Source organism: Lontra canadensis, unplaced genomic scaffold (assembly GCF_010015895.1).
Source record: "Lontra canadensis isolate GAN:19392208 unplaced genomic scaffold, GSC_riverotter_1.0 scaffold58, whole genome shotgun sequence".
NCBI classification, from domain to species: domain Eukaryota; kingdom Metazoa; phylum Chordata; class Mammalia; order Carnivora; family Mustelidae; genus Lontra; species Lontra canadensis.
Window position 1 is genome coordinate 12,193,031 of NW_022631052.1, and position 26,085 is coordinate 12,219,115.

Consider the following 26,085-nt stretch of genomic DNA (forward strand, 5'->3'; position numbering starts at 1 on the left):
AGATAATTAGAATGTTATAGAATTATAATTTTTTAAATTACATGCCTGCCCTTGGGGAGTAATCTTCACAAGGGCAGGTAGCATTTCTGTTTTATAAATCGATGTCTGTCCATGTTCTAATGGACTGCTGGGCACACTTGGACCAGACACATGACTGTCCTTGCATGCCTTCATGTAATCTGTGTTCTTAATCTCAAGGCTGAAGAATTTCCAAATAACGCATACAAGTAGTGACATCAGATGGCAATAGCATTCGGAGAGGACAAGGTGAGTGAGTGACATGGGTTTATTAAAGAATGCTAACAAAAAGCAGGGTGAACAGGGACTCTCACATTCCTAAAAAAGGAGCAGCAGGCCTCGTCCCCTAACACTCGTTTCCATGTCAGAATGAAGGCTTGATGCTGCTTGAAACCATGTGTTGGATGCATAAGGCACGTTTGTGAACTCTCCCACCCATGAATCAAGAATTTTTGTGGAGGGGAGCGGGGAGGGAGGGATGGGGTGGCTGTGTGATGGACATTGGGGAGGGTATGTGCTATGGTGAGTGCTGTGAATTGTGTAAGACTGATGATTCACAGACCTGTACCCCTGAAACAAATAATACATTATATGTTAATAAAAAAAAATAGAAAAAGGAAAGAGAACCCCTCCCCCAAAAAGGAATTTTTGAGCTCAGTCCTTAAGAATCAGTGAATAATCATAGTTATCAGGGAAAAGAAGGACAGGATGTGAGTGGGAGCTAAATGAAAAAGAAAAATAGTTAGAATCCTATTTTCAATTCATCTTTTTTTTGGAAAATTCAATCTAACAGCTGAAATAAGGCCAGGCTGAAGCTTACAGAAAAGATACGATGAAGGATTAGATGTTATCCATTCCTCTAAAAAGAGTTCTACCAGCATGTCATGCAACTTTTTCTGTTACTGACCACATTTTGTTTAAAGATTTTACTTCCGATTTTTGTCACCTCTGTTGTCCCTTAGACAGGAAGACAGAAGCAACAAGGTTAATTCTGAGCTCTATTGTTTATAAGCTATGTGGTGTCAGGTGGGTATCTTTGGCTCTTTCTCATAATGAGGGTGATATCAATTTTTATATGGTGGAATAATTTCATATAATTTAATAATTCCATTTCATCATTCAATAATTTCATTTCATATAATGTCATATTTCATTTCATAATTTCAATAATTTCATAGCATAACCCCAACTCAAGTGATCTTCAATGAAAAGAGACTTTCTCGTATTCAACAGCAGGAAGTCCTGTCTATGACGAACTACAGAGGTGATGGTTTCAGAAGCTCCACAGGGTCAAGGATCCAGGTTCTTTCCCTTTTCCATGGTCTGGATACCATCCTGGGCATGTCCTTCACCCTCAAGCAGATAGAAGGACAGCTGGTTAGTATCCGTCATTTTATCTAGACATAACATCTACTGGAACATGAGAAGCTGCATCTTTCCAATGGCTCTTTATGGAAAGAATCAATTTTTTATGAAGGGCTTCCCAGCAGAACTTCCTTCTCCTTGGCAAATACTGAGTCGCATATTGATGGGTGAACCAACTCATGCCAATGAGAACCAACAACCATCCAAGTGGCTGGAGTCTGAGAAGCTTTCCCAAGGCTCATGGCTCTGTGCAGGAGTGGACATCTGAATAAGGCTGGGGTTCCATTGGGAGCAAAAGTGAGTGATGTTTCCTGGGCAGGCCACCAACAGAGTAGACCACAGGGACCAACTTCACCATTGACACTATGATGTGCCCTGCACGTGTGTGCTAAGATTATTTTCATAGGTGTGGAAACCTATAGACAAAAAAAAAAAAAAAAAAAAAGCATGGGGTGTGCATGGAGCAATGTTCTGTTGTCACACACTCTATTCACGGAGTGAACCTCAGTGCAGAACACCATTTTAATGAAATGCTTTGCAAGTCTTAGCTGAAGAGATGTGATCAGCATTGCTGTTCAACAAATTGTTATGGATTTACTAAACCATGATTACATTTATATAAAAAAAAACTTTGCATGAATAAAAAGGAATAGATATAATTAGTATTTGGAAGGCCAAGGACAGCTGAATAAAAATGTTCATCTTTTATTAATCGCATACATTTTGCATAAGGAGATTATTTTTCCTGGTTTGAGCTAACATCATAGAATTATTGTACATAATTGTGGGAACAGTTGGCCTGTGACAATTTAATGGCATTTTGCAAAACCCTCATTTTGCAAGCTGCTCATATCAGTCAACCTCCCCCAATTGTTTTCTTAATTGCAAATAAGTTCTGAGGACTGTTGACCCAGACTAACAGTGGGCACGCAGGTATTAAGCGTGACTAGTCTGCCTATGGTAATCTCTGTCCGATCTCTGCTGAGATGCCATCACTGGGGGGGAAGGAGCAAGGCCTTCAGTCATGGGCCATGGTCACTGGCTTTGCTCTTAGCGTTCTGACCCCAGGAGGCTGCTTACTTCATATCTGCTCGGCTCGTGCCTCAGTTTGCTGGAGCTGAAGAACAAAGCATAGCACATTTGTCTCTTAACTGGCAGAAATGTATTCTCACAGTTCCAAGGCTAGATGTCCAAGATCAGGTCACAGGCAGGGTGGGTTCTTTCTGAAGAGGGGAGGGAGGATCCAACTTCTGACAGGGGCCGTCTGTACCCTCATCTTGCTGTTCATGGTGTCGTGTCTGTGTGTGTGTGTGTGTGTGTGTGTGTGTCTGTCTGTCTGTCTGTCTCCAAATCTCCCCTTCCTTCCAGAACATGGGTCAGATTGGATCAGGGCTTCACCCTAACAACCTCATCTTAACTGATTATGTTGGCAATCTGCCTATTTCCAAATGCAGTCACATTTTGAGGTACCAAGGTCCAGGAGTTACACATGTGAATTTTCAGAGAACACGATTCACCCACACCAGCAGCTTCTCAGGCTTGAAGACGTGAAGGACAGAAGTGCACACTTTAAGGATTGAGCTTATCAGGAAGTGGGGGGTGCGTGTGTAGCAAAGGAGAGAGACAAAGAGAACCTTTTCTATTACTTGGACCCAAGATCCAGCAGTGCCTGAAGCCATGACTTTTTCTGAATTATTCTATTAATTCTGCCCATGAACCCTTGCGTTCTCTTTTTGCTAAAACTAATTTTAAGATGGGCTTGTCACTTGCCACAAAAGATCTGAAATTAGCATACATAGCACGGGTGCTTATAAAAGGATTGCCTTGGGGTTGGGGTCCCTGGGAGACTGAGGCTGTTCCACGTTGGACTCTTGATCTCAACTCAAGTCTTGATCTCGGGGTTGTGAGTTTGATCCCTGCACTGTGTTCTAGGCTGGAATTAAAAAAAAATTACCTAGGATAATATTAAAGATGTACCATTTTTAAAAAAGATTTATTTATTTATTGGAGCAAGAGAGTGCAGGTAGGGTAAGGGTCAGAGGGAGAGAATTTCAAGCAGACTCCTGCTGAGCACAGAGTCTGACCTGGGGCTCAATACCAGGACCCATTTGATCAGGTCCTGACCTGACACCAAGAGTCAGACATTCAACTGACTGAGACACCCAGGCACCCCCCAAAATCTACAACTTTTTTAGAAGTTTGTTGCAGGAGAAGGGTCTTGTATTGGACTAGACTCCTGAAACATATTAGTTGTGCTGGTCAGACAGAAGATGAGTTCCTATCCACCCCCCAAGTTATCCTGCATAACTGAGTCACTGTATATTTGAGTCTGTACAATTTTCCCCATATTAGGAAGGAGCCTCTCAATGGCTTGGATTTTTTTAAAGATTTTATTCATTTATTTTTTTGACACAGAGAGAGAGAGAGAGAGAGAGATCACAAGTAGGCAGAGATGCAGGCAGGGGTGGGGCAGGGAAGCAGGCTCCCCACTGAGCAGAGAGCCCGATGCGGGACTCGATTCCAGGACCCTGAGATCATGACCTGAGCCGAAGGCAGAGGCTTAACCCACTGAGCCACCCAGGTGCACCTCAATGGCTTGGATTTTATGGCACTTTGAGACACAGTAGTCTAAGCAGTGACATTTGGTTGCATGCATTGTTTCATAAACATTTATGCAACTACTGACAAAATCATTTCATACAACTTGAGAGGGAAAAGGTCATGTTTTAAAATTGTTACAGCCTTTTAATTAATTTGCTTTAAATATGCATGTGCAACTAACATAAGCAATTAACAGGTGATAATAAAAATGTGGCTATTTTATTCACTGTGAAAAACTATTTCAAAAACTCTCATTAGGAAAAAAAAAAGCTTAATCTAATTGATAACTTTCCAAAATGTCCTCTAGGGAACGTTTATAGATATTCTGGAAAAAAAATGTCCATTTCAAATACATGTAGCCATTACGGGATTGCACAAAGGTCAATTTGTTCTTAAAATAGACTTTATACTGAAGGACAGTTTTAAATTTACAGAAAAATTGGAAAGATAACACCCAGTTTCCATGCTTTGCCTCCCTGTTAGTAACATTTTACTTTTGTGAGATATATTTGTTACATTTGAGAAACCAATAGCTTTGCAGTTAACTAAGACCAGTTTATTTAGATTTCCTTGCTTTATTTAGTGTCCTTTTTCTGTTCCAGGATCCCTTCCAGGATCCTCTATTATTTTTAGTCCTTTTGCCTCCTTAAGCTCTTCTTGGCTGTGGCAGTTTTTAAAATTTTTGCTGTTTTGATGATCTGGATAGCACTGAGGGTATAGATTCGATATTTTGTATCGATGTTCCACCCTCCCCACACAGGAATTTGTCTGATGTTTTTCTCGAGCTAAGTCTGGGTTAGGGGTAACTGAGAAGAAGATTCAAGGACAAAGTGCAGTGCGTTCATCACATCATATCAACGGTACGTACTGTCGACATGACTTCACTCTTGATGTTGACCTTGATGCCTTGGCGGAGGTTCTGACAAATCAGGTTGTTCGATGCAGGGTAACGCATCCCCACCCCTTTCTACACTGTCCCTTTGGGAGGAAGTCGCCATGCATGACCCACACCCATGGAATGGGGTCATTCTCTGCTCACTCGAAGGCAGAGTGTTTACATAAATTATTTGGAATTCTCCCACAGGAGTTAAAGGCCTTTTACAGTGCTGGAGTTTTGCACCCCTGAAGATGCTAGTGCTAATTGTGAATCCACACAGGGAAAGACACATCCAAATTGAATTTGACCACAGAACGCTTTTAGGCAGCTGTCTGTGGAATTAACATAGCATCCCATGTAACCTCTGGTTCTCATCATGTCAAATCAAATACGTACATGCCAGCAAGAAGACATACTCCAAGGAAGCAAAAGTGTTTAAGTTAATAAAATAATAATCAAGGGGCTCCTGGCTGGCTCAGTTGGAGGATGATGCAACTCTTGATCTCAGCGTCATGAGTTCAAGCCCCACATTGCATGTAGAGATGATTAAAAAAATATTAAAATAATAATCTAAAAAATTAGATTAATAATCTCATCTAAAATAATCTAAAACTAATCATAGATATAGACACACACATATACCCTTTCCCTGAAAACAGCCAGCCCCTGAAAGGCAACCACTTTTCTGACTTCAATCACCTTTAATTAACTTTGCCCCTTCTTAAAACAAACAAAAACTTTGCATCTCCTTAAACTTCATATAAATGTAATCAGAGAGTACATTCAGTCCTTTCTAATATAATATTAATTATATGTATATAAATAAATATATGTATGTAAATATATACACATATACAAAATATATAAAAATATATAAAATAAAATATATTTTAACAATATAAATATATATTATATATGTATATGAAAAATATATACATATACTGTATGTATCACACACACACACACACACACACACACACACAGTGTACTGTGAAAGATGAAAGAAGGGGAAGCAAAGACAAGAGTTTTCTACACCAGGCTCCATGAAGGGCACTTTACACATGTCTCATTTATTTTCTCGACCGGCTCGTAAGACATGTGCTATGCGCCCCTCTTCTGGGAAGTCTGCTGAGGCTCAGAGAGGTTTAGGTACCCTCCCCAGGGCCACACAGGCTGCGTGGCTAAGCCAGCCTTCCCCCGGAGCCTGTCACATTAACCGCCCACAAGGACGCTTCTGGGGACAGGCTGCTGGGAAGAGAAAGTGGCGTATTCGGAGCTGCCTTGGGAGATAACACAGGGAACTCTGTCCCAGGAAAGGCTTCTCTGATGACGAGGTGTTTATACCAGTGGGTGCTCTTTTCAGTAGGAGGGAGCAGGAAGCCCTGCTCCAGGGGCGTGGACATCTAAGGATGGCTTTACCTTCTCACGTGACACTAAGTCCAGAGCTGGGGAGTCCATGGGTGGAATGGTCTCTGCACCGTCTTCAAGAGCCCAGCCCCTCAGGGCACCTGGGTGGTACATTCAGTTAAGTGTCTTGATTTTGGCTCAGGTCATGATATCAGGGTCTTGAGATCGAGCTCCAAGTGGAGCCCGGAGTGGAACGCTGCAGGGAGTTGGCTTCTCTGACTCTCCCTCTGCCCCTCCCCCTGCTCGTGCTCTCTCTCTCTCTCTCTCTCTCTCTCTCAAATAAATAAATAAACCTTTAAAAAAAGAGAGAGAAAGATCCCAGCCCCTTTTCTTTTCTTTCCCCAACATCCTCAGCCAGGGGTTTTTGTCTTCATGGTCACACAGTGGTTGCCCCTTCTCCAGCCATCACATACACATCCTCGCCTGGGGAAATACAGAAATGCTAAAATGCTTCTACTTGAAACCTATGTATTTTTTTTTATTTGAGGAGGGATCCTTCTCTAGGTGTTTCCACTCAAGTCCCAGTGGCTTGAATTAGGTCACAGAGCCACCCTTAACCACGATGGAGCTGCAAAGATGAATATTTTGCTTTTTGGTTTCTTTTATAGAGGAAGGGAGAGGCAAGTGATATTAGAGTAGATAATCCAAGGTGTCTGCCACAGGGAATTACAATAAATGGAAGGGTACAAAAAATCCCGCACGGTATTGGAGTCTATCTGACGGGGTCTAACATTTACAGATGAATTTGAATACTGATCCTAACAGAACGCTTCGAGACCGTTTCCACTAGCATTCAAAAATGGCATATGAGATTATTCCAGAAGGCATGCCCCCATTTGAAACAAATGGGAGAAGAAATTGATCTGAAGCTGGGGGTTAAGATGGGATTAAATGGGAGTTTCCTGCCCCGTGATAAAGAGCAGAACAAAAAGCTGGGGGGCATCCCTGAGGAATTAGCACTCCTATCTGTGCAACAGTAAAGAAAGAACACAGGGACTTCTAATGACAGCTAACAGCAGCCAGGTCCACCTTCGCCACACGGTGGAAGCTCGGGGAACGTGACAGCATGTGAAAGTGCATCTTCTTTCTGAAAGAGGTTGTCATTCATCCCGATGAAGTAGGTGCTTCCTTGGGACCAGTGCTGTCTCTTGTTCATCGTCGAGCAGGCAGGCGGGGGCTGGCGAGCAAGCTTGGGTCTGGATCTAGAGGAGAGCATTGCCCCTTGGTTTTCCTGTCGGGACCCTTTGCTTGTAGATGGCTTCCCTAGACAAAAGTAAGATGGGATGTAGATGTACACCGGGCTCCCAAGAGTTGTCAGACTATAAAGCGCCCCTGTTACCCCGATCATTTGCAAACAAATTCCTTTCCTCAGATTTTCAGCAAATCAAAGTCACCAGGGGTGAAGCCAGAAGCATGTGTGTGGTTGGAATGTTGACGTATCAAGCTTTTCTCCACGGCTTCCCTAGAATCTTCTGCTAACCCATGGAGTCACACATTTTTTACAGGCAGGACAGGAACAGGAGAATGAAAGGGACATGAGCTGTGAAGCATGTAAGTTTGAGAGAAGGAACGCTCTTCAAGTACAATTGAAACCAGAGTAATTGTAACATTTTCCATGGCGATCTTGACTCCTTTTGCTAGAGAGGAATGTTTACTTTTGGAAAGAGAGGAGTGAAAGTGTCCTGTGATTCCATTTGTACGAAGCTGAGGGAGATGCAAAGTTAATCCAAGGTGATGGAAGGCAGAAACCTGGTTGCTTCCGAGAGGTGGGCCGTTTTCTGGAAAGGAGCATGATGAATTCCTGGGCGTTAGCCGTGTTACGCCTGCTGATCTAGGTGATGCTTCTGTGGGGCCCCAGACAGGCTTTAGGGGCAGGCGGTGCTCCGGGCAAGCCCTTCTCTTAATAATGCCGGGAGAACAGGTCAGGGAGCTCTGCCTCCCACAGCCTCATCCCCGCTCTGGGACCTCTGCTCACAAGTCACATGGCCAAGAGCGACATCAGGGAAATGGGGACGTGTGATTCTTCCCAGTGGGGTGACTGTAAGACCACAGGGCAAGGAGTAGGGGCATACATCGTCAATGCAGGGAGTGCAGGGAACATGAGGGGCTCAAACTGGTGCAGTGAGATATTCCCCACACCGCCTGCCCTCTGTGCACATGGCTTCCTTGCTGACCGTGACTTGCGTCGGACCTTTCAAATGGGCCAGGCACCGTGAAAGCACTTTGCATGAGTTATGTGCCTAGATCCTCATGGCAGCAAGAGGCAACGTGGCCACCACTGGTCCATGATATGTCACAGCCGCAGAGAGTTTAAGCAAATTCCTAGCGTTGCAAAGAGCTGGTAAATGAAGGAGCTGGAATTTGGACCCAACAGTCTGATTCCAGCGCCCATCCACGTCTGCCTCTCTAAAACTGTCCTTACCAAAGTGAGTGTCTTCCTTCTTGCTCATCTTGCCAAGTCTTTTATCAAGTATGTTCTTGTAATAAGCCTCCTTCTGGGTGTCAGAGGCAGCAGTGAGCACGGCAAACAAGACCTCAGCCCATAGGACCTCATGTTCCAATATGGAGAGTATACGGAGAGAAGCAAACTTAGAAAGAACTAACGGAATTTTAATGGTGTGATATTCCACCAAGAGAGCCCCCTGATGGAACTGAGCATCTCTAGGGTGTCAGCTCTGAGGGAGGGATCCATGACTTTATGCAGACAGGGAGTCGGGGAGAGTCCTTTTGAGGGAGGTGACATTTTGCTTGAATCCCCAGGCCAGGGAAAGACCCAGCTGTGCAAAATCTGGGAAAATATCTGATCCAGGAAGAAGCAAGTGCCAAGCAAAATGGCATATTGGAAGACCAACTAAAAGCCGAATGTGGTTAGAAACTATGTAACTTCTCACAGCCTCAAACTCCTCCTTGTGAAGGGTTGAAACCCTCTGGTTACTTACCTTGGCAAGTGCAATTGTAATCTTGTGTCTAAAAGCTCATCGTACATTTTGAGACGACATGAAACCATAGGTGAGTATGATTACAGAAATATAAGTGTGACTTACGATAAAACTAAAATGCCACTTGGCAGTGGGTTTTCCTGCATCTCTCCCCTACTCAGGAAGCAGGTGTCACTCCACGATGGCTCATGTCTGCTGTGACACCTGTTAGTTACCAGGTTGTGATCAGCATCTTGAAGGGCTAAGGGCCACATTTCTTTATTTCCTATTGCTCATATAAATGATGACCACAAATGTAGTGGCTAAAAACGTATGCCAGACATCCTATATTACAGATATCAAGACACAGGGAGTTAGAGGACCAGTCCACAGGATTCGGGTCCCATGTTCAAGTCCAAGTGCTTCAGCAGGTCTTAAGTGAAATGCCCTTCACCTGAGCGAGGAAGAAAGAAATCTCTTAGACATTTCATATATGAAATATGAACACGCAACGGGACCACAACTCAAACCCGGGAGGAGAGCCGCCCCAGGACCTCAGCTGCATGTTCTCCTGCCCTTGAGTTCGTGTTTGCGAAACAAAGTATCTTCAGGGCACTGGTCGCTCAAGTGATGAATAATATATTGGAACAAATCTCAAATCATTATTCTCTGTTACTAAGAGCTTATGTTTTATCCATGCTAACAAAAGCTGAACATGAAGCACTCTGACGGCTTTTTTTTTAAATGGGAAAGGCGCAGATGGGTCCTAGTTTAATGTGGGTGTTTGGTTTTTCTTTTTTCTTTTCTTGACCTAGCGCTCACATTCACATCCACTTTCCCCCACATTCCTGGTTCTCCTATCCATTCCTTCTCACTTTGTTTCCACTCAGGAAGGTGATATAATCCTTGGGGTCTTGGTAGTTCATGAAAAAGAACCATAACTATTTTATTTTAAAGATTTATTTTATTTGGCAGACAGAGATCACAAGTAGACAGAGAGGCTGGCAGAGAGAGAGGGAAGCAGGCTCCCCACTGAGCAGAGAGCCCGATGCGGGGCTCGACCCCAGGACCCTGAGATCATGACCCGAGCCAAAGGCAGAGACTTAACCCACTGAGCCACCCGGGCACCCCCCAAAAGAACCATACCTAAAAAGAATCCCTCCAACCATGAATTCCTCCCTCTGACTTCTGGGCAGAACACTGGACAGTGTCTATACCAGGACCAAATTCCTGCCTGCCCATGTCTGTACTTTTATACTAGGTCGGAACTGAGTATGTCCCCCACTCTGAGGGCCTTCTCAATATACCCTTGTCATTCCCGGCGAGTCTGACCACCCTCGCTGTTAGGGGAAGATAATACTCAGGCTGCAGGAATTACAGAGTTACAAAACTTTGCTCTTTGCTTGTTTATGGATATTCTTAAACTCTGGTTAACTCAGAAGGGGATCTGAGAGACTTCTGGAACGTGTGGAGCTGCTTCTAAGGCGGACGGAGGCAGATGTTTAAAGGCCGTCTCTACCTTGGTCCTACCCTGTCAAGCCAATGTCTTCCTCAATCCCATCGTTGAAGAAGGAACAGTAACAGCGCCTGGGGAGGATCTGAAGATGATAGAAAAGGAGAGACATACAGACCTCGGAAGAGCACCACACACGCCCACGTGCGCTTGCACACACACACACACACCCTGCCTGGCTGCTCTTACATTGGTGGTGTGGTCATAACCGTGTCATCTTGCCACAAAACGGAAGCCACAGATAAAGTGGAAAAGCCCAGGGTCTGGCACGTGGAGAGCGAGCAAGTATCAGGGCTCACTGTTAATGCCATTGCTATGATTTTTCCATGGTTAAGGACATTCCTTTCAAGGCGACTTCACTGATCGGATGAGTTTGTTCAAGCACTCACTTGGTTTTTTTGGTGAGTTGTATAACTTTTCTCTTTACAAAGTCTGAAAAAAAAATCACAAAGTAAAAATAATGTTTTTTTCTATCAGGTCCTCGAATATAGATTCAGCTTGAGTAATATCCTTAAGGAAAAATATGCTAAGACGAAAGCAGATTATATTTATTTATTCCCTTTAAAATCGAATTCCTATAAATGAAAAACCAGGAAGATTCTGCACCAAAGGATGGAATGTGAATGCCTCTGGAGCTGAAATGTGAGAAAAGGGAAGATTTCATATTTTCACAAAAAAATGTTTCAATGTACAGATATTTGTAAAAGTGAAATGTTTCTGGCTGGGTTTTGATATGTATAAAATGTTTTCTGAAATGTTAAATGGAAAACGGATGATACAGAGTCATCAACACACAAAAAGTTCCTGTAATTATCTTAATAAATGCAGAAAAACCATCTGGCAAAGTTCTATTATCCGTGATGTTAAAACCATAAATGGAAGGGAAGTATGTTGACCTGTGATAGGATGTCCACAGAATATAATGCACAGCAAATGTTATATCTGATGGCAAGATATTAAAAGCTATCTCTCTGAGTCTGGAGATGAGACAAAGCTCTTCCACACTGCCACTTCTGTTAAATATGTGGAAATCCTCACTGCCTTGATAAATAAACAGAAAGAAATAATTGAGGATTGGGAAAGAAAGAAGAAAGCTGTCATTGTCTGTAGATGGCATGATTATATTTGCAGGAAACCTGAAAGAACATACAGATAATTTTTTAAATCAATAAGTAAATGTACTAAGGTCACTTGCATAGAGATTGACATAAAAAAATGATCATGCGTTTGTATCACAGTAACAGACTGAGAAAATGAAATTAAGTAATGTTACCATTTAACACTGAACAGAAGATACAATAACGAAGGCCAAAGTCAGGGAAAGATATTCAAGACTTCAGCAGTATAAAGAATAAAGCCGCATTCAGATGAATTAAAGATACTCAAAATGGGATATACCATAGTTCATGAACTGAAGTCTTTTCTTTTTAGTTTTATTTTTAAGTAAACTCCACACCCAACGTGGGGGCTTGAACTCATGACCTGGAGATGAAGAGTTGCATTCTCCACTGACTGAGCCAGCTAGGTGCCCCCATGACCTGAAGTCTTAATATTATAAATGTGTTCATATAGCTCCAACGGAACTTGGATCAAAATCCCAGAAGATATTTGACCAGCAGATTCTAAAACTTATGTGAAAATGCAAATCTCCAGGAACAGCCAAGAGAACCTTTAAGAAAAGAGGTGAATTTAAAGAAATTACTCCATCAGGTATAATAAAATGTCTTAGTTATTGTACCAATATCCTGTGGGTGCAGGGATAGAAAAATCAGCTGAAGACACAGATTAGAATCCCTCCAAAACAGCTGTGCCTGTATGGACACCTGACTTCTGTCAAAGATGGTCCTGCAATGTGTTGGGGAAAAGGTCCCTTTTCAACAAATGGTGTTGGGTTCGAAAGAAAATAATAGGGCACCTGGGTGGCTCAGTGGGTTAAGCCTCTGCCTTTGGCTCAGGTCATGATCTCAGGGTCCTGGGATTGAGCCCCACATCGGGCTCTCTGCTCAGTGGGGAGCCTACTTCTCTCTCTCTCTCTGCCTGCCTCTCTGCCTACTTGTGATCTCTCTCTCTCTGTCAGACAAATAAAAAAAAAATCTTAAAAAAAAAAGAAATGATAATGGGCAACCCTTTTGGGTCCCCTCCCACCTTGGGAGCTCTGTACTGTCACTTTGCTATTGCTCAGTAAACCTTGCTTTGCTGCCCACCAACTCCCACACCCAAAAAACCCCAAAAAACAAAAACAAAAACAGAAAAAAATAATGATGACTCTTACCTCACACCATACACAAAAATCAGTTTCATGTAAATTGGTGAGCTCTATGCAAAGGTAAGACACAGGATTTCTATAAGAAAACACGGTGTTTGTGTAGACAAAGATCTCTTAAGCCAAACACAAAAGCAACAGACACAGAGTCAAACCCTGGTTCATTCGACTACATTAGAGTTTGGGACGTCTACTCATCAAATGACCGCATTAAGAATGCGGAAAGATAAACCACAGAATGAGAGAAAACGTTAGCACGTATAAAATCAACAAAAGGCTCATATCCAGGACACAGAAGAATTCTATAAATCCATATGCAAACGACATTCATACCTATTAGAAAAATGGCAAGATCGAATGAAAGGTTGCTTCCAACTATCGGGGAGTGGGTGGTGGTGATTGCTATCCCACAACCAGCAAGTACATCGAAATATTTCCAACCTCCTTTGCCATGAAAGTACAACTCAAAACCACCATGAGGTTACATACGTACGTGCAGCTAATACACTCGAAAGCCTGACAAATGTCTAGTATTGGTGAGGATTTTGACTTCCTGGAATTCTCACACACTTCTGGTGGGAATGAAAACCAGCAACCACCGTGAGGCAGTATTGGGCATTATCTACTAAAACAGAACATGTTCACACCGTCGCACCCAACAATTTTAAACCTGCACCAAAATACATGTACGAAAATATTAGTGTTACTAGCAGCTTTATTAAGAAAGCCCCAAATCAGGCACAACAGAAATGCTCAGTATCATGGGTAAAAATAAGTTTTGGTCTATTCGTACCAAATATGCCGAAGATGAAATGTACTGAGTACAAAAGGAGAATGAACGCACCACGGATATACGCCACAAATCGGTGGTGAACTCAGCCAGTGAGTTCAGAAGGAAAGTGGCCGGGCAGCCAAATACACTTACCTTGACAATTTTGTCTGTGCCAAGTTCAAAACACACAGAACTGCCCAGTGGTATTTGGCTCTGGGACCTGGAGAAGGTTAACTCTGGGTAGCGATCAGGAAGGCAAACCACAGGGGATCCGGGGACCTGGGGATATCCCTGATGTCTTATTATGTCTTATTTATTGACCCAGGTGGAGGCTGCTTGTGTGCGTTTGCTCTGTGATAATTCATCGAGCTATCTACGTCTGAGAAGTATGTGTACTTTCTGAAGTTCTGTTATGGCCCAATAAAAAAAGCTTTTCAGAAATTGTTTGTCTGTGTCGGTCCCATAATAGTTAAGTAAAAACTATTGGGCAAACTTGCACTGTTCATGCAAATAGGCAGCTTGCCTAAACGGTGATGAATTTGCATTTGTGCCTGGGAATAACATTACCGTATTATTTTCTCAGAATGTACATGAGGAAAAGGAGTCTCAAATCAAATCTTGAATGTCACGAGCCGTATTCTCTCTGGAGCTCTAGAGGTGAGCATTCCCTTGTCTGTGGAATTTGCATTGTGTTTCTCCTGGACCCCCTAACAATGGATGCGGGAGAAACTGGAATGGCTAGATGTTTTGCTGCAAGCAGAGAGTATGTGTAATTATGCAGATTTATCTCTGAGTTCATTTTCCCTGATGAGATTCAGATCCACAAAAATGAGATTGCTAAAGACCAAATAGAGTGGCAGATACTGCACTTCGCTATTGACCCTGAAAAATGCAGGGATGGTGGGTTAAAATTATGAATTGAATATGCTTTTAAGGACTAGATGGGTCTCATTTATGGAGACGCCCAGCACACTTCATCTTTATAAGATTAGTGAGAGCTATGGGAGTCTCCGCCGTGAACCCTGACTCATGTCATTTATTCTGCATCGATAAATATATTCCATTACCCTGGAGAAAAATAGGCAGGCCTTCTCAATTCTTTTGTAGGAAAACATTATCTTGTTTTATTCGGAGGGTGGGGGAGAGATGGCATTTATATAGAGGGTTGATCAGCATTAGAATAAAATGTTGATCTAATAGTCTGAGATTTCTCTTTGGAAGGCTTCAGCATTAGCTGAAGTGCGTACATGCTGGGACCCCCCCTTACCTACAGGGATCCATCTTGAGACCCCCAGCGGATGCCCGAATCACGGACAGTACCAAACCCTCTATATGCTATGTTTTTACCTGTGCGTACACACCTGTGATAACGTGAAACTTATAAATCAGGCACAGTAAGAGATCCGCTGCAGTAATCCATAATGAGATAGAACAATTACAATATATTATAAAAAAGGTTGCATGAATGTGCTCTCCCTCTCCCTCTCTCAGAAAGTGTTTTTTTTTTTTTTAAGATTTTATTTATTTATTTGACAGACAGAGATCACAAGTAGGCAGAGAGGCAGGCAGAGAGAGAGAGAGGAGGAAGCAGGCTCCCTGCAGAGCAGAGAGCCCGATGTGGGGCTCGATCCCAGGACCCTGGGATCATGACCTGAGCCGAAGGCAGAGGCTTTAACCCACTGAGCCACCCAGGCGCCCCTCTCCCTCTCTCAGAATGTCTCCTTGTACTGTGCTCACCCCTCCTCTTCTTCTTGTGGTGACGATGGGGGTAATGAAATGCACCCGTGATGGGGAGTGAGGTGAGCGACGTGGGCCCGTGACGTCACATTAGGCTGCAGTTGACCTGCCGATGCACCAGAAGGAGGACCACCTGCTTCCGGTTGACCATGGGTGACTCCAACCCCGGAGAAGAGGGACGACTACGGGAGATCATGTTAAAGACATCGGTATCCAGATGTTAGAACCCACTTCCGCGAAGGGCGAGCCGTATGTTGAATAGCAAACGTACATGCAAATAATTTCCGTTACAAACCTTCTTTTCTCTTTCCATAAACGGCGGCAATCGCAATAAAAATGATTAACGGTGGTAAGAAGAAAACGGTAGCAACTGGGACGCTGAGGGGGGGCATCTATGTTTGCTTTCATCAAATTATGTGCCTTTTTATCTTCTGTGCTAATGGATTATATTTAGAAGCTTTGCATATTCTAATTTATTTTCCCCAGACTGCCAACGATTTTCCTTGTGCCGAACCCGCTTGCTAAGGCCCGGCATGTAGTCCTGCCTCTTGGTTTCATCGGCGACGTGTCTAGTGTGGGCGGGACGTCAGGTCTGAACTAATGGACACCTTGAGCCTTCAGACCCAGACTCTCCTGGTCCCTCTCCCCGTGGACACTCACCATGCAGGCTGCTTGCAAGGTTTTGTTTCTGAGTGACGAACAGAGCGGTGAGTGTCCCTGGAGATGCTGGGTCACTTTCTCCAAGACCCCTTGACTGAGCCAAACTGCCTCATTGTGCAATCCCTCCCCCACACATCTCCCCCTGAAAGGCTGTGACCCCTAGAATGTTTATACCTTGACGACACGATCATGAATGCCAGCACTGACGTGGACATGGGAATGGGGTGGATTACTTGGTTTTAGAGTATCCCCCAGATGTGGTTCAGATTACGGTCTCAAAAGTGACCAAGGCTGCCCTCTTGCTAGGGAAGCTGTTGGACAAAGTTTTCATCAAAATGAAGGCGTTAACTAAGAAAGAGAAATACACAAGGCGGGGGGCTCTGCCACAGGAGAGGGTATGGACGATCCCTAAGGTGATTGTCGAGGGAGACCCTGGGGCAGCTGTGCCCAGGGACGGTGGTGGACAGGCCCACAGATGGATGCTGGGGGCTCCTTCCAGAAGACAGTGGTTGGGACTGAGCTGGTCTGTTTCTTGCTGTGTAAAATGGGAATCACTTGATGACCTCCCGGGCTGTTGTGAGGTGTGAGTACGTTGCATTCTGTCGTTGACCTTGCCCCCCCACCCACGTTCCCTAAGAAAGAATTCCGTTCTACAAGTAAAATTTCCAATGTCAGCTCTCTGCTCTTCTGGAAGCAGAAACATGGGAAATTACCTTTCCACCAGCAGCGTGAGTTAATGACACAATTTGTAAGTTGTTTTATTTTGGTAACGACATCACATACGTAAGGAACAACAGTAACTCATCTCCACAGTCTTAGAAAAAAATTCTGATGGCTTGTCATTGGTTGAAGCGTTAACATGTGGGTAAAACACGGTGTCGGGAAGGGAGTACTGGAAACGCCGGTAGCGGTCTCTCCCCCCAACCCCGCTACCCTTTTATTAAAAGGCCACGGCAGAAACATAAATTATCCCATCTCAAAAGCACCTCAGAAAATGTCCTTCCTGTAGCTTCAGATGATTTAAAATTGATCTCCTATAGCTTGCCCTACTTTTGTATTTTTAGCCACAGACAAAATAGTGGTTCTCAATTGTCTGGCAAAGCGCTTTGAGGACAGGGTTCAGCCACGTCCCTATTCTCAGGGTTTACTCCCGGGGATCTCTTCCTTTGTCATCGCGTCGTGGAGAAAAGAAACGTCCCACCACTTTGATTCAAACTCCAATTCCAGGCAGCAAGCATGTTCAGGCGATCAAACGTCCTCAGTAAGCGGACGCTGGGGCCGCGGCTGACGGCCCGTCCCGCACACGTGTAGTTCTGTGTGTGCTTAACCATATGATACCAAAGGCGGCGTCATTCGGAGGTGGTCACTTTTGGACATCAGGGAAGGAGGGAGGATTGTGCAAATGGCTCCATGGCTCTCACTGGATGGGCATGGTTTTTAATTTTAGCAAAATTTCCCTGTGCAGCTCCAGGTAAGTCCTTGTCCGGCAAAGGAGTCATAGATACACCAGGACACAGTCTTAGCCCTGGAATTTCTTCAGTTCTGGGAAGGGGATGCGGCATGCATGGAAACGGCCACAGTGCAAGGCAGACACAGGTGAGGAGGAGGAGGAGGAAGGACGTGCCTAACGCTGCAGGTTCTCAGGGATGGGTGGGAGCCTTGGGGTTCTCACAGGACTTGGCCATGAGCTGGGCGTTTGGGGAGGTAAACGTCAAGTCTGGCCTTGCAGGATGTTTGTGTCAAGAGGGTAGGAAGTTCAATCCTGGGAGGGCTCACGTAAGTATGTTGGTCCGGTGCCTATGAGGTCAGTAAGAGTGGAATTAGAGAATGAAGGGACAAAATACATAATGAAGAAAGAAACAGGCTTTCCATGGATCAGTGGTTATAATGTAATGTTAATCCAGGAGTGGGGCCAACTCAGTGTTGCATCTAAGTGCAACATTCCGTAAAAATAAACAGTACATTTAGATTTAAAGAACATTCCACAGACGGATGGGTGTAAACACATTATCTGATGATGTGAGCTCTCCTTACAGGGCTTTACAGGTTTCTTCTCCTCCTCCTCCTTCTTCTTTTAAGGTTTACGTATTTATTAGAGAAGGAGTGTTAGCAGAGGGAGAGAGAGAATCTCAACCAGCCTCCCCATGGAGTGTGGAGTGGACGCAGGGCTCGATCTCATGACCCTGAGATCACGACCTAAACTAAATCAAGGTTCAGATGCTCGGCAGACTGAGCCACCCAGGCATCCCCAGGGCTTTAGAAATTTCTAAGGTGGGCTCTGAAACCCACAGGTCCTGGAGGGCTTAGTCTCCTCCGAGAAGGAATAGAGAGTGTGAGAAGACCTGGAATCCCAAATCCACATGTCCCACAGGAGCCAGAGCAGGTCGTCCATCTGAGGGAGGCTGTGAGGCTATAAGGAGTGGTGAGGACTGCAGCTAAGTGAGTGGAACACGTCCCGCCTATAGGGGGTGGTGTCTGCCCTCATTTGCATCCAATCATTGCTATGTGTGGTGCGGACTCAGTGGCTGCACCTGTGGACCCAGTGACCGCAACTACACTTATTTCCCTGAGACCCCATTATCCTGTATTTAACATAAAATCCTCAAACATTTAAAAACCTGAGAAGAACAAAGGAATCATTTCTGAGAGCCAGATTCAGTCTCTGGGTCACCCTGGATCCGGGGGCATGCTTCCCCAGCTTCCTCCGGCCCCTGAAATTGATATCTCACATATCGCTCAAATATTTGACACATTTCCAATGGCCGCACAGAGATTTTCCTAAAAATCCCCGATCTGTGCCAACCCAAACCTAAGGGGACTGGCCACGGTTTGCCACTGGGAAGATATTTTTTTGAAAGGGTTTTATTGCCAATTTAAATATAGAGGAGTTTGGAGGTGTAGATAAAATGGTCAAATACACATTTTTGTAGTTTACTTGGGTCTGCATATGGATATAAAGCTATGGATGTAAAATGCCAACATCCACTTACACGGCCACGTTCCGAGGACTGTGGTGGCATTCTTCACGGGCACCTTTGACAAGTGTCTTCATTGGCGCCTTGGACCCCCTGAGCTCGCGTTTTTGGAAAAGGCTTCCCTTTTGTGTCTCAGTCCTTGGAGATGCAGCAGCGATGATGCTGTTACTGAGAACATTCCACGAGGGCGGGGGGCCTGTGCCTTCGGGGCTGTGTCCACGATGCAGCCAATCTCTGGACAGCATCTTGGTGGGATATGGAAATTGCACATTCAGAGCAGATCCTAGGGCTTGAGAGGATAAGGTCGAAGCTCCAGGGATGAAATGACAACGTGTGTTTTAGTCTCTCACTCACTCTCTCTCTTTTCTAACCATTGGTTTCTGTTTCCTGCCTGTGTTTCCAAATTCAGCACCAACCAAGCTTGATGTAGGATTAAGTGTCTTCTCCAGACCCAACATCATTGTTCAGAACAATGTCACTGGGACAGTCCCTCATGGAACTGGGAGTTTTTCTCGGGGATCGTTGCTGGGGAATGCACACACTCACACTGGGTGTCAACACACTTGCTGGTCTCATGTCACAGTTGAAAAATCTGGACCCAGACAACTTTCCTTTTCCATTTGATACGAGCCTGCTGGGATGGATTCCCATGATTCCCTGCATCTTTAAATGTCACTCGAACAAGACTTAGGGGGAAAGTAAAGCTTAGATGATCTGGACTGTTGACAGATTTGCTTCCAGTGTCTGGAAAAGGTCACTGGCTGGTGGGTGCCATATGGCTTCGAATGGGAGTCACTAAGACATTTGCACAAGCCCGTGCTTGATCTGATGTGACAAGTACTGTGTTGCCAGAAGGCACATTGGTCCTTTCCATTGAAGAACAGGTCTGGGGATGGGAGTCTCAGTTTCCTTGGACCTCTGAAGCCCGCTACCCATTTAATTTTCCCCTGAAATGCATGGGTGCTCAAAGCATCTGTTTAACTCTGGAGTCTGTGAGGAGACGACAGGGTCTCATCTGAATTCTGTCTGTTTATTTCTTTCTTTCCTCCTTGGACCCCCCAGCGGCCTGGAATTTGTCCCACCGAGGATATTAATGGTGTGCATGCTGTTTGGTAGCTAGAGATAAAATAGCAGACACAGAAATTCCTTTTGATGAAACGTTGATGAAAGGTTTATACTGAAATTATTAGGTGAAATGAGGCAAAAGCCGCTGCGAGTTCATTCTCCTCTCTTCCTATATCCCAAATCACCTATCACATTAAATTGAATTCTGCCAGTTTCTAAAAAAGATTCCTGGCAATTGTCTGACTCTTTGCGCTGACTATGTGTACTTCTGAGTCGATCCCTCTGTATTGCGGAGCTCTTAAATTCTTGTGTCCTGCCAAAGCCCCTCTCGGAAATCTATCCATCCAGATGGTTCTTGTGTGTTGATGCAGTAGGGGAGCTTTAAATAAAGAAATCCGACGCAGACACGGTGGGAAAGGGTCCCGGGGTTCAAGGATAATGAGGAAGCTGATTTTCCTTATGCAAAGACAAAAGTGACATCTTCTTAAAATTGTTAATTCATTTTGAAGGGAGAAATAATGACCTCTGGCCATCACACTGAGTGTCCATAGAGAGGAAAATGGTCTTCACCCATATTAACTCCATGGGTCTGAGCCAAAACCTCCATTTGCCAAAAAAAGAGAGGCTTCTTCAAGGGCACAGCTCTGCTAGATCAGAGCCACGTTCTCGAGAGAACACAGCACGAAGTGTCGTGGGTGGAGAGAGTGAGAACCGGTGGGGACGCGTCTATTTTTAATGAATCCCTCACGTTGGAAGCTGGGCAAAGCAGGGATGTGGCACCTGCCATGATTTCCCAAGTTCTCATTGATTCAAACCTGTGTCTGGGGCCGGTGGCAGTTCTTCTGGTATTGATTTTGGTGGTCATTCATTCCATCAGATCCAGGACACAGGACAACGTCAGCTTTACCTTCACCCCAAGAGGATTTAGACACGGAAAACTTCAGTCATTTGTGGCCACAGATAATGCCTAATCCTTAAGAATACAAAGCCTAATTGATCCAATGCAAAGGTAAAAATAAGTGGCTTCCCTAGCCGGTGGGAAATAGTCCTGCCTGGGGACCTTCTCTCATTAGCATTCATGGGCGGTTCCAGGTACAGCATTTCATTCTTTTGCGTCCACACATTCAAAGGCCCCTTTAAAAGGATTCTGCATCCTCTAATTAGGGAGTAAGTCAAGTCAGGACTATGAGGGGGGTATTATTTCATTTTCCCCCGATGATGGAAGTCAAACATTCATTTTGGAGGAAGAGTTTCCGGATGATTGGCCGGTGGGGAAAGCAGAACAGGAAATCTGAAGAAACTTCCCACTGGTTTCAAGGAAGCTTGCTTGCAGCATTGGGTGCGCTCTGGTCCATACATATCAAATCTGAAAATTAGGGAGAAGCCCTGTGAATAAACCCTTGAAGTGACGGCCAGATGGCAGCGGGGGTACTGGAAGAAGACGGCGGGGACTCTGCCTCGCTCACCTGCGGCTTGGCCCTGACTCAGCGCCGCGGCTTCAGGCTTCGTCGGTGGGGGGCTGAACGCACCATGCAGTGACATCAAGATGTAAGCAGAAAGCAGAAGCAACAGAGAGACGTAGCGGGGCACGGTGAGAACGCAGCATGGGGGCAGTGCTGGGTTCTCACCCTGCACCCCCCAACTCCCCCGATGGCCCCAAGCTCGGAAGCATCAGCGAACCCGTCATTTCAGCTAGTTCAGCTTTTACCAAGTGATGAGGCTTTACTCTGGGGCTGGGAGCCCCAGGCAGGCTTCCTGAACATCATGAAGCCCCAGGACAGAGACACATGCAGCTGATGTATCTGTGTTTAGGGTTTGGAGCTGATGTCACCCGTCAGGCCCTGTAGGTCTATCCCTGTCCTTCTTTTACCAAAAATCTAGGATCGCTGGGATGCCTGATCTTCTCATTGATTAATTAACAGCACCCATTAAGCACTGACTATGTACAGAGGGCTAGAGGGAGGTTCTCTCAGGGCTCCAGGGTGGTGATGGCAGAAGATTGTCATTGGGGACACCCTACTGAGGACAGCAGTTCCAGATTTCCTAAGGGTCATCTATCTATCCATCCAACCACTCATTCATACACCAGGTACAGACTGAGAGTTCCCTCTGCACGCTGGGGCAGTGGAAAGATGCCGCTCAGTTCAAGGGCAGTGAGGGGCCCAGACTTCCTTCAATGGGGGGCATGCTAACAAGATGTAGGGGGTTCAAGAGCTTTGGGGGCTGAGCTCGGGAAAACATTTGACCACCAGGTGGCAGTAGCACACAGTGGGCTTACTTGGGGGACGCTGCTGGGTTTGCAGGCAAAAGCCCCCTCCCCCACCTCATGCGATGATCCAGAGGCTACTGTTTGGGGGCTGCTACCCAGAAGGCGAGGAGGACGAGGAAGCTTGTGTGTCCAGGTGATGTTGTTTAGCGGCATGGCACGAGTCTTGGTCAGCGAGCTCCGAGGACCAGCAGCTGCTTGAAGTCTCTGTTGCTACGGGGTTTGTCTTATCTAGGACTAGCAGATGTCAGTGCTGTTGTGTGGGGTTTGCAAAGCAGGCAAGCTGTAAATAGCTAAAATGCACTTATCTCAGCTCTGCTGAAAACAATCGGTTGTATAAAAATTTTAGTCCAGGGCCAGCAGGTTTTTGAGCTAATGTGTCTCAGCTGTTGTGAAGAAACACAGTCTGGGGACCAAGCCCCAGAGACCCTCTCTAGCTCATTTACATAACCGGAGGGCAATGGATCCTGACTTCTCAGAGATTATGAATGGGTGAGCGATAGGGAGGCACCGCTCACCCTTCCTTTCCTACAACCACTGCTGACCGAACACCTGCCTCGTGCTCAGGGGAGGTGCAGACAAAAAGACGAGGTCTGGTAGGAACTCATCCTCCGTCGCATGAGACAAGCCTAGGTTCAGGGGTAAGCGAAGACGAACTCATTTAGCAGAATCTGCCCCCGACCGAGCAGACAAGAGCACCCTTCCTGGATTGAGTGTAGGGCTCTTGCCTTCCATGGCTCTGTGTGTGTGTGTGTGTGTGTGTGTGTGTGTGGTTGTGTGTGGTTGTGTGTGGCTGGATGCCTTTTAAGACCCCGTGAACCTTGAAGGGTTTACCTCACCGGCAGTGAAGCAGGGGAGAAAAAGATTTTCATGTAGATATTGTTAATCACCACTTGAACACCATCATGTCTTCCCATCCCCCGCCCTGACCTCCACCTGTGACCACAGATGTGGAGGTGGACACCCCTTCTTGGAGATGCAGGAATTAGAAAGCCCACAAAGGGGCAGACTTTAGTGGTCTCCCTGCCAGAGACTGGGGTCCTGCACTGTCTCTCGTGACTCTGCAACACCCCACCCCGAAACTGTGTGATTAGATTTTTTGGGGGGTGAATAAATCCTCCTTTGATCAATCCTTATTTGAGCATCCTGTTTTTTGTTGAAACCCTGACTCTTGCCTTGTATATCAAATGATGCTCACTTCTACTTTAGGGTCGTGATATAAATCTTACTTTTAAATGAGTATATTTACAGTTTTCTTTCTGCGACCATATGCAAATATATATGTGTATTAAACAATAACATGCATGTCAGACAGGCATGAACCAGAGGACAGAAGTGGTAGGTTGTGTATATTAGGAGATTTTTCCCTAGGAACAGGCATATACAACTACGGGGATGGCCGCGTAGATCTGAAATCCCCAGGGCACGCTATGGAAGGGACAGACTGGAACCCTCAGGCGTGGCGTGAATGGAAACAGTGACTCAGTCCAATTAGCAAGGGGAAGAGGCTATGTCCGAGGTCACCTAGTTAGTGGTTTTTGAACTAGAATGGAATCCTCATGATTCCTGGCCCATCGTTCTTTTAATACACTTCATGTTGTTAGTTCCAGCATGACGGAGGTGGGCTGGACAAAACCCAGGGTCGCCAGCCAACGGGGTGGGCAATTCTCCTAATACGGTATTGAAGACAGTTGGAGCGTTTCTTTAAATGAGCTGTTCCAAGTTGAACGAAATCTCCATTATTTGGGGTCACTTGAAAACCTCTGCTTAGAATGGATATTTGTCTTGCTTTTCTTTTCTTTTTTTAAAAAATTAAATATTTTATTTATTTTTTCAAGAGTGAGGGAAAGCATGAAAGTGACAAAGGTCAGAGGGAGAAGCAGACTCCCCGTGCAGCTGGGAGCCCTATGGGGACCCCATCCCAGGACTCTGGGGTCATGACCTGAGCCAAAGGCATTCACTTAACCAACTGATCCACCCAGGCACCCTTGTTTTGCTTTCAAGGACTCTTAAGAAGCCCCGGATAATCTCAAAAACCAGCTGAATGTCCTATTACAAGGAAAATGGGGGCAAATATTAGAACTCAGGGCAGCTCCAAGAGACAAGGAAGGCAACCAAGAACCTTGGACCCACCAAGGAAGAGAATTCATGCACCAAACCTATGGCACCCGGTTCTACTTGGCTGTGTCACAGCAGAACTTTCTAGAACAAGGAAATCCTGATGCCCCAATCCCCACTCCTATGTACACTGCAAACACAGCCTCTGTCCAGTCTTAACGCTGTACAGAACACGTCCTACCGCGAACTTGTGTAAAGGTAACCAACTAACGATTGATAGCACAGATTCATCTGCAGCCTTATTTCCTTATTCCACACTCTTTTTTTAATTTTGGTTGCATTGGTATCTAAGATTAAAACTATGGAAATTTTCACATGGAAATCTAGATTTTTGGAGTCTCTTGAAGCTGGAAGAACTGGGGACTCCCAGCCGAGCCCTTGGATGGACGTACTCTCTGGTTCTAAGGGCTTAACCTGGAATCCTGATTCGAATTTCTGGTCTGAGTTTTCTATGCATGCGACTTTGAGAAGGCGGGAAATGGAGACTAGAGGACATGGCCTGTTCCACCTCCTTGGATCCTTTGGATCGTGGAAGCTCTTGAAATGTTCAGCCCTTGCTAATCAGACCCCGAGCCTGGCGGGGCTTTCTCCAGACGCGTGAATTCATTAGTGTTTTCTGTAAGCCTCCTTGTCCGTAACATCCTAACAGATCACTGCTTCTTTCAGATAACTTCTGTCTCCGATTTTATCCCTTTCCTTAATAACGACCTCCCTTTTGTTCTACTTGGGTGAACCTAATACAATTTCTCCAAACATGTGTAAAGTTAATTCATCTTTGGCACCTTGTATTTTTAAACCAAACCCCACAAACGACACTAATCTCTAATTTACAACAAACCGGTGGTGCGTGAATCTCATTAAATCCGTACGGGACCAAAAGACAGACATTGTTTTTATCCCAAGATATATATGGTGAAGCCCACTTAAAGTCACATTTGTTCAGTGAGTTGAATGAAACTGGCTGCTCGGCTTGTTACCGAAGAGTGTTGAGTATACGTTTAGCATTTTCAACCTGCTACCTCTTCCCAAATCTTGGCTGAGAAAAATTCACCTCTGTCAAAAAGAAATATTTAGATCAGGTCATTCCTACTCCGGAAAACAGATGGATTAAAACTTCTTTTATGTTATTAAGCAATTGCACACGATTTATATAATAGGGTCATTCTGTTCACACAACCAAGTGAATAATTATAATGGGAATCATAATTATTACTTGGAAGTGTGGGGCATTTTATCAGGAAAAATTCACGTCCTCAAAGGTAGTTCATTTTATGAACAGCTAGCCCTATTTCTTTCTTTTTTTTTTTTTTTAAGATTTTATTTATTTATTTGACAGACGGAGATCACAAGTAGGCAGAGAGGCAGGCAGAGAGAGAGGGGGAAGAAGACTCCCCGCTGAGCAGAGAGCCCGATGTGGGGCTCGATCCCAGGACCCTGGGATCATGACCTGAGCCGAAGGCAGAGGTTTAACCCACTGAGCCACCCAGGCACCCGACTAGCCCTATTTCTTTTTATTATTTTTAAATTTTT